Source organism: Bubalus bubalis, chromosome 5 (genome assembly GCF_019923935.1).
Source record: "Bubalus bubalis isolate 160015118507 breed Murrah chromosome 5, NDDB_SH_1, whole genome shotgun sequence".
Lineage (NCBI taxonomy): Eukaryota > Metazoa > Chordata > Mammalia > Artiodactyla > Bovidae > Bubalus > Bubalus bubalis.
In genome coordinates, this window is record NC_059161.1 from 23,910,334 (window position 1) to 23,918,958 (window position 8,625).

An 8,625-nucleotide genomic window follows, 5' to 3' on the forward strand; every position below is an offset into this window, starting at 1 on the left:
GGGGGAGACTGCTGCTGAGCAAAGTTAAGGGACTTGCTCAAAGCCATCGCTTTAAGTTGAATGGGCTACAGTCACATATCCTGAAAGAGAACGTTCCCAAATGATTTTCAGCTGGCAAAGATTCACGAACAAAACAGTAAAGAATCAGATGATGTTCTTCTTTGGCCTGAAGGTTGAAACATCTTGCTGTTTTTTGGAGCTGCCATTTCCCGAGGGCTCTTTTCATCTCCCTGGCTTTCCTTTTTACTTCTCCTTCCTCTTTGCCCTTAGTCCTTCTGCTGTTCAGCACTTCCCAAAGTCTTTTACCTACCAGTGGGAGACTGTTGGGCAACCCAGGGCCCCGGAATGAGCATGTGCAGTAGAGGACAGTGACAGGCCCTGCCTTCACGTGTCCCTTGTAGAAGGCAGGCAGAGCCAGCCCCTCCTTGGAGCTCCTTCTGGGCTTTCACAGCCCTCATTTCCCAGCATTGCGGGCAGTAGAGGACTTGTCTTCCTGCCTTCAATCAACTTCTCCCATCTGCGTGCATGTAGAAGGAGTGGACACATAGGCATGAACTTCTTGGAAGTCCATGGGAAGTTGGCAGTAGGATGGCAGGTAGCCTGGCACAGGAAGATGAGCTGGGGTCAGTCAGGACCCTGGTCCTTTGTGGCAGAAAGAGGAGTAAACTTTCCTGGGAAAAATGCACCATTTAAGATGGAAATGCCAGATTTCTCTAATATCTCTCAAAATGAAGTTATGAACAGAGTTCCCTGTGCTATACAGTAGGTCCTTGTTGCTTATCCACTTTAAATATGGCAGTGCAGTGTATACATGTCCAGGATGGCTGAGTCCCTTCGCCGTTCTGAAACTATCACAGCGTTGTTTGTTAATCAGCTATACCCCAGTACAAAATAAAAAGTTAAAAATAAATAAAAAATGAGGCTTTGAAATGGATATGTGGTTTTTGACATCTCTGATCCATCCATGGATTTCAGAAAACTTTGCATGTTGGTCTTTGCTTGGGCAGGATGGATTCCAGAGTGCTAAGTCAGACAGGGGCAACCTAAGAGAGCCCCCAGGAGAGGAGCTGGAGTCTACAACATGCTAGGGGCAAGTCCCATTCTTGGACCTGGTCAGGATTTGAGTTGCCACGTGGCAGGGTGAGAATGGTGGAGATGTCCTCAAGAACGGGGGACTTAGAATATAATAAAGATATTTCTTTACTTTTATACAAAGATTTCTGAAGGGAGAAAGGAGGTTCCTATTGAGTTTTTCACTCTTCTTTCAATCCCAAATCAGAGAAGCAGGGGAAAATGCTTCTTTTTCCCAGTGATTAACCGGACAATTCAAACCAGTAGGAACAATAGCCGTCCCTTACAGACCACCTGCTGTGTCAGGCCCCGGTGTGTTTCACATGTGTTAACTCATTTAATAACTGTCTGTAGTAGGCTCTGTATACCCATTTAATAAAAGACAACAGTGAGGAACAGAGAAAGTTTAGTAACTTGCCCAAAGTCACAGGGAGGAGAACAATTTGTGTTCTTACCCATGACCAGCACTGCTTCTCAAAAGACGCTGAACTTTGGGGTTCTGGGAGAGCAAGGAGGCAGAATCACTTTGGTTCAATCCCTCGCTTGCTTTGTCCCTCACTAGACTGGTTTTATCATTAATAAGATAATTAAAATGTTAAAATCTAGTTCTTATGTAAAATGCCTGACCCCACTTATTCAATGATAATTCATTACTTTTGAATATGGTCTTGCTTTTCTTTTCCAAACAGGTGTTCATTGCCCCTTCATTTGACCCTCACCATCTCCAGTGAAAGAGCAGGCTCAGATGCAATTATCCTCACTTTATATGTGAGAAATGAAGCCTATCATATTTCCTGAACTACTTTGAGAACATTCTCCTATGTTTCTTTCTTGCCTTTTAAACATCAAATCTTTTAAATGATTTAAACAGTACAGAATCGAGTTGAGCAGCTTTCCCATACTCTTCCTTAGAATTCATGTCTATTGGTATTTTAGTATCATTTCAGCCTTTTTTCTAAGTGCAGAGCATACTCATGAATGATTTTGAAGGAGTGCACATATGGTCATGCGGTAGTCATTGCTTGGTTTGTGCACCTCACAAAATATATCACTGACTAGAGTTCTGCTCCATTTTAAAAATGGCTCCAAGATATTCTACAGCATAGATGTATTATCACTCATTTATCCCCTCTCCTATTGTCCTAACCTAAATTGGTCATTTTGGCTAATCCCAATTTTTATGATTATAGTAAACGCTGTAATGATTATTCTTACTTATACATTTTGGTGTTCATGTGTTTTTTTGTTTGTTTGTTTGTTTTAGGTCAAGATGAGTTTACAGTCTAAATAGCATAACTTAATTGCATCCCAAACCATTTTCAAATCCATCTTTAAGCTAGCCAAAAAACTGGTTATTTTAATTTTATGTTGGAGTATAATTGCTTTGCAATGTAGTGTTAGTTTCTGCTGTAGAATGAAGTGAATCAGCTATGTATATATCCCCCCTCCATCTTGAACCTTTCTCCCAGCCCACTCCCATCCCACCCCTCTAGGTCATCACAGAGCAGCCGGCCGAGCTCCCTGTGCTGTATAACAGGCTCTCACTAGCTAGCTATTTACACATGGTAGTGTATGTATGTCAACCTAATCTCCCAGTTTATCCCACCCTCCTCTTTCCCTCTGTGTTCACAAGTCTACTCTTTACATCTACATCTTTATTCCTGCCCTGAAAATGGGTTCATCTATACCGTTTTTCTAAATTCCACATACATGAATTATACGATATTTGTTTTTCTCTTTCTGACTTCACTCTGTAAGACAGACTTTTGTTCTTGTTGTTTAGTTGTGTCTGACTCTTCTGTGGCCCATGGACTGTTGCCCACCAGGCTCCTCTATCCATGGAATTTTCCAGGCAAGAATACTGGAGTGGGTTGCCCTTTCCTTCTCCAGGGGATCTTCCTGACCCAGGGATCGAACCTGTGTCTCCTGCATTGGCAGGTGGACTCTTTACTGCTGAGCTACCAGGGAAGTATGAGAGACTCTAGGTCCATCCAGAAACAATGATTTTTAAAAACCACTTAACACTGAACAAACAGGACCTCTGAGAAGGCAGCTTGACTATACCATGTGGTTTTTGTAAAATGAATTTCTAGAGGTGTAACTCTGGGTCTAATGGTATGAATATTTTAAAAATTTAAGTTCTACCAAATAATTAAATCAAACAAGTTTTGCCAAATGACATGTTCATACAGGGTCCTAGAGTAGTCATTCTTTATTCTTTTGTCAAAGCTGAGTATTTTCAATTTTTTAAGTTTTTACTTCTCTAGTGGGTGAAAAATAATACCCTATTGTTTTAAATTGAATTTCCCCGATTACAAGGTTGAATATCCTTTTAATATACTTATTAGCTATTTGTATTTCTTCTATAAAATCTCCTTTGTATTCTCTCCCTCTTCTTCCATTGGATTTTGGCTTTTCTCTACTGATGCACAGTAATGCTCTATCTTCTAGACATTGATTTTTTTATTGTTGCTGCATATATTGCAAGCATTTCCCCTCTAGCGTCTCTTGCTTGTCTTTAACTTTGTGATGTCTTTTGATGCAAAGATGTTTTAAAATTCTATGTATGTATTACCTCTCAATTTTTCAAATTATGAGATGTTCCAAGCTCATAGAAAAATATAAAGGATAATGTACAATCTATATACTCAACATCAGTTTTGTACTTAACATCTTGGTACATTTAAATTCCGATCCCAAAGAAGGGCAATGCCAGAGAGTGTTCAAACAATCATACAGTTGTGCTCATTTCACACAATAGCAAGGTTATACTGAAAATCCTTTAAGTCAGCTTCAGTAGTATATGAACTGAGAACTTCCAGATAAACAAGTTGGAAAAGACAGAGGAACCAGAGATCAAATCACCAAGCTTCCTTGGATCATAGAGAAAACAAGGGAATTTCAGAAAAACATCTACTTTTGCTTCATTGACTATGCCAAACTGAGGAAAATTCTTAAAAAGATGGGAATACCAGACCACCTTACCACCCTCCTGAGAAACCTTATATGTGGTTCAAGAAGCATCAGTTAGAACCAGACATGGAACAGAAGACTTGTTTAAAATTGGGAAAGGAGTACTTGAAGGCGGTATATTGTTACCTGTTTATTTAACTTAAATGAGAGTACATCATGTGAAATGTATGATGGATGAATCATAAGTTGGAATCAACATTGCCGGGAGCAATATCAACAACTTCAGATATGCAGATGATACCACTCTAATGGCAGAAAGAGAAGAGGAACTAAAGAGCTTCTTGATAAGAATGAAAGAGGAGAGTGAAAAAGCTGACTTAAAACTCAACATTCAAAAAACTAAGATCATGGCATTTGGTCCCATGACTTCATGGCAAATAGAAGGGGAAAAGTGGAAACAGTGACAGATTTTATTTTCTTGCATTTCAAAATCACTGCTAAACCTCTCTGAGTCCCACTTTTCTCATCTGTAAAGTAGAGCTATGCGTGGCTATCTCATGGTTGCCTTGAGAATTGCCTGCAATAATGGAAACGAGGTGCCCAGCCCCTGGCTGGCCCCTGGTAGCCTAGCTCCATAAGCAATAGCTGTCCTTGGGGGCCCCCATGGATGGTGTCATAAAGGGTGTCACATCCTATCGCTGCCCCAAGTGGCAGGGATGCAGCATGGTTAAGAGCACAAGAGCTGGAGGACAGTACAAGGGACCAGATACAAGGATTGGGCACATGGAGACGTGATCAGGGAATAGGATAGGAGCGGTGGCCTGCAAGCACCCGCAGCAGGCTGGCTAAGGCGGGGATTTGAACTCAGGATAAAAGATGCTGTGCTGTGCAGTCATCGTAATGATAATTAGGAAGACTGCAGAAATGTAAGAAAATGGTACTTTATGAAAACGGCAGAATTATAAAGAGGTACACACTCTCTGGTTGCAGGCTAAATAAAAATGTTAAGGTTAAAAAAAAGCAGTTGTGGAATTAGCGAGTGTGAGAGTGAGGCTAGGACTATTCTGAGTTGATACAGCAGATGCTGTGTTTGCCTCCTTTAAGCTGTTTTTCAACCTGTTTTGTTTTTTAAAGTTTAACTAAGGGTTGATATGTGCTATCGAATGCAATTTTAAAACAGCATGATCATTTCTCAGGCTTCCACAGTGCTGCTGATATCTTAGGCAACTGACACAGCAGTTGTGGGCTTCCCTGGTAGCTCAGCTGGTAAAGAATCCGCCTGCAATGCAGGAGACCCCAGTTCAATTCCTGTGTCGGGAAGATCTGCTAGAGAAGGGATAGGCTACCCACTCTAGTATTCTTGGGCTTCCCTGGTGGCTCAGACTGTAAAGAATCCACCTGCAATTCAGGACACTTGGGTTTGATCCCTGGGTTGGGAAGATCCCCTGGAGGAGGACATGGCAACCCACTCCAGTATTCTTGCCTGGAGAATCCCTATGGACCGAGGATCCTGGCGGGCTGTGGAAAATTCTGAGAGATGGGAATTCCAGACCATCTGAACTGCCTCCTGAGAAACCTGTATTCAGGTCAAGAAGCAACAGTTAGAACTAGACATGGAGCAGTGGACAGGTTTCAAATTGGTAAAGGAGTACAACAAGGCTGTATATTGTCACCCTGCTTATTTAACTTATATTTAACTTATTTAACTTATATCATTCAAAATGCTGGGCTGGATGAAGCACAAGCTGGAATCAAGATTGCCAGGTGAAACATCAATAACCTCAGACACGCAGACAACACCACCATTACGGAGGAAAGCGAAGAAGAACTAAAGAGCCTCTTGATGACAGTGAAAGAGGAGCGTGAAAAAGCTGGCTTAAAACTCAATGTTCAAAAAACGAAGATCATGGCATCTGGTCCCATCACTTCATGGCAAATAGATGGGGCAACCGTGGAAACAGTGAGAGACTTAATTTTGGGGGGCTCCAAAATCACTGTAGATGGTGACTGCAGCCATGAAATTAAAAGATGCTTACTCCTTGGAAGGAAAGTTATGACCAACCTGGACAGCATATTAAAAAGCAGAGACATTACTTTGCCAGCAAAGGTCTGTCTAGTCAAGGCTATGGTTTTTCCAGTGCTCATGTATGGATGTGAGAGTTGGACTATAAAGAAAGCTGAGTGCCTAAGAATTGATGCTTTTGAACTGTGGTATTGGCAAAGGGTCTTGAAAGTTCTTTGGACTGTAAGAAGATCCAACCAGCCCATCTTAAAGGAAATCAGTTCTGAATATTCATTGGAAGGACTGATGCTGAAGCTGAAGCTCCAATGCTTTGGCCACCTGATGGGAAGAGCTGACTCATTGGAAAAGACCCCAAAGTTTGGAAAGGTTGATGACAAAAGGATAAGGGTGTAGCAGAGGATAAGGTGGTTAGATAGCATCACTGACTCAATGGACATGAGTGTGAGCAAATTTGAGGAGATAGTGAAGGACAGGGAAGCCTGGCAAGCTGCAATCCATGGAGTTGCAAAGTGTCGAACATGACTTAGTGACAGAACAACAGCATTTAAATATCCCCAGCATCTTGTAATTTCATTTGCAGTTTTATCCTTTTTAAAAAAGCAAAAAATAATATTTATTTTTCCAATAAATTGCAATTGCATTTACTGACATATTTTATAAATTTCTGTGCTCCTCATTGCTTCTTGTGGTCCAGATCTTCCCTTTGGGTTTACTTTATTTCTAAATGAAGTACATCTTTGATAGTGCCTTTAGTGAGAGGCTGTGGGTGTTAAGTTCCTTTAGTATTTTTTATGGTTAGTAATGTGTCTTTATTCTGCCTGAACTCCTAAATAGTAGCTGGGGTAGAGACTGCTAGCTGCCCAGCCCACAACTTGTCTTCCTCCTTCCTTGGAAACAGAATTGGAACACATTTTATTTAGGGCTGCTGTATGCTCAGCAGAAAGCCTATATTTTCTAGACGCTCATAGCCATGAGTGACTAATTAGATGTAAGCAGAAAACACTGAGTCGGGGGAGAGCGTCCTAAAGAGAGCTGCCTTAGCCAAGAGGAGCACACTTTCATCCTTGTCCTTTTTTTGTGGAACACAGGAGCCTTCTTTGGACAATGAAGAGAGAAGCCACAAGCTTAGGAAAGTAGAGGAGAAGCTCAGGAATGGATTTGGGTTCCTTTGATACAACACAATGAAACCCTCATTTAATTTGTGTAAGCCTCTTTTTAGGTCTCTGACGCTAACAGCAAAATTCAATTTTAGGGTGATGTTTGTTTTCCTCTCAACCTTTGAGGATGCTGTTTTATTGTACTTAGCAATCTATTATCTTGAATCAGAGATCTGCTGTTAGTCTAATTGTTCTATCTTCTTTTCTGATCCTTTTAAAGATTTCCCCATGGCCCTTATTATTTTTTTAATGCATCTGTGACTGGATTTATTTGTATTTATCTCACTAGATTCTTAGAATGTGCTTTCTGTTTAATGACTCATGCCTTTATCCAATTTTGGAAAGATTTTTAATAATTATCTCTTAAAATATTAAGTCCCTGTCATTCTTTTCATTCTCTTCTTTCTGGAATTAGATGAATGCTAAGACTTCTCTCTCAGTTGTTCCTTCTTGTTGCTTAATTGCATTATATAGTGTGTGTGTGTGTGTGTGTGTGTGTGTGTGTGTTTCTGGGTGAATTCCTCAGTTCCATAATTTAGACTATGAAATTTTTATCATCTGTTAAACTTGTAAAATTTACTGACATTTTTCTTCAATTTCAAGGATTTCTAATGAGTTCTCTCTTATTTTACTATCTTCACTTTATTGCTGCCTAGTTTTGCTTAATGATATCTTACTCTTTTCAATATGGAAGTTACAGTTTCACTTTTCTCTAAGAACATACTAAAGATACTGTAATTAAAAGTCTGTCCAATTATGCAAAATTAATTTCATCTAAAACACTCAAATCACAAAAAATTGAGGATGTGGCAGATGCCTCCATCTATTTGAACAAAATTTAACCCAGAACATGGATATCAGACCAAATCATACAATTTATATCAACCATATGAATGACAACATTAAAAAAGAAGCAAACTCAGTATGTCAGAACAGATTGTGGTATAGTATCTAAAATGCATGACACTTTTTCTGACAAAGAAAAGAAAAGAAGGTAAAACTGTGTAACAAATGGCAACAATCATGAACAAAAAGCCTGGTCAGGGAACACCAAATTAAGCTGATATCAAGGAAATGCAATACCAAGTTCTCAGGTCCTTGATCACCCTCCAAACTATATTTTATTCCTTAATAATTTACTGGAAGAGACTAGTGATATGATGTTGACCATGTTGTTTAATCAGTTTCCTGGTTTCAAAGAAGTATCTTTGGTACTTTTGGGAGTACTTTCGGGAGGCATGACATTGCTTTAGTTGAATTTGAAAATGATGGACAGGCTGAAGCTACCAGGGATGCTTTATAGGGAAATAAGATACTATCCTATCCATGAAGATCACCTAATGAAAGAAGTAACATTTAGGATAGCTGTCTTTTAAAAAAAAATTTTTTTTATTTATTTGGCTGTGTTGGGTCTTGGTTGCCCGTTGCATGTGGGATCATAGTTCCCTGACCAAGTATTGA

General features: G+C 39.9%; 1 pseudogene; it reads left to right on the forward strand.

The window, feature by feature from the left end:
- The first annotated feature begins 8,014 nt into the window (after positions 1 to 8,014).
- On the forward strand, positions 8,015 to 8,494 carry LOC123333839 (annotated as a pseudogene).
- Positions 8,495 to 8,625: the final 131 nt, after the last annotated feature.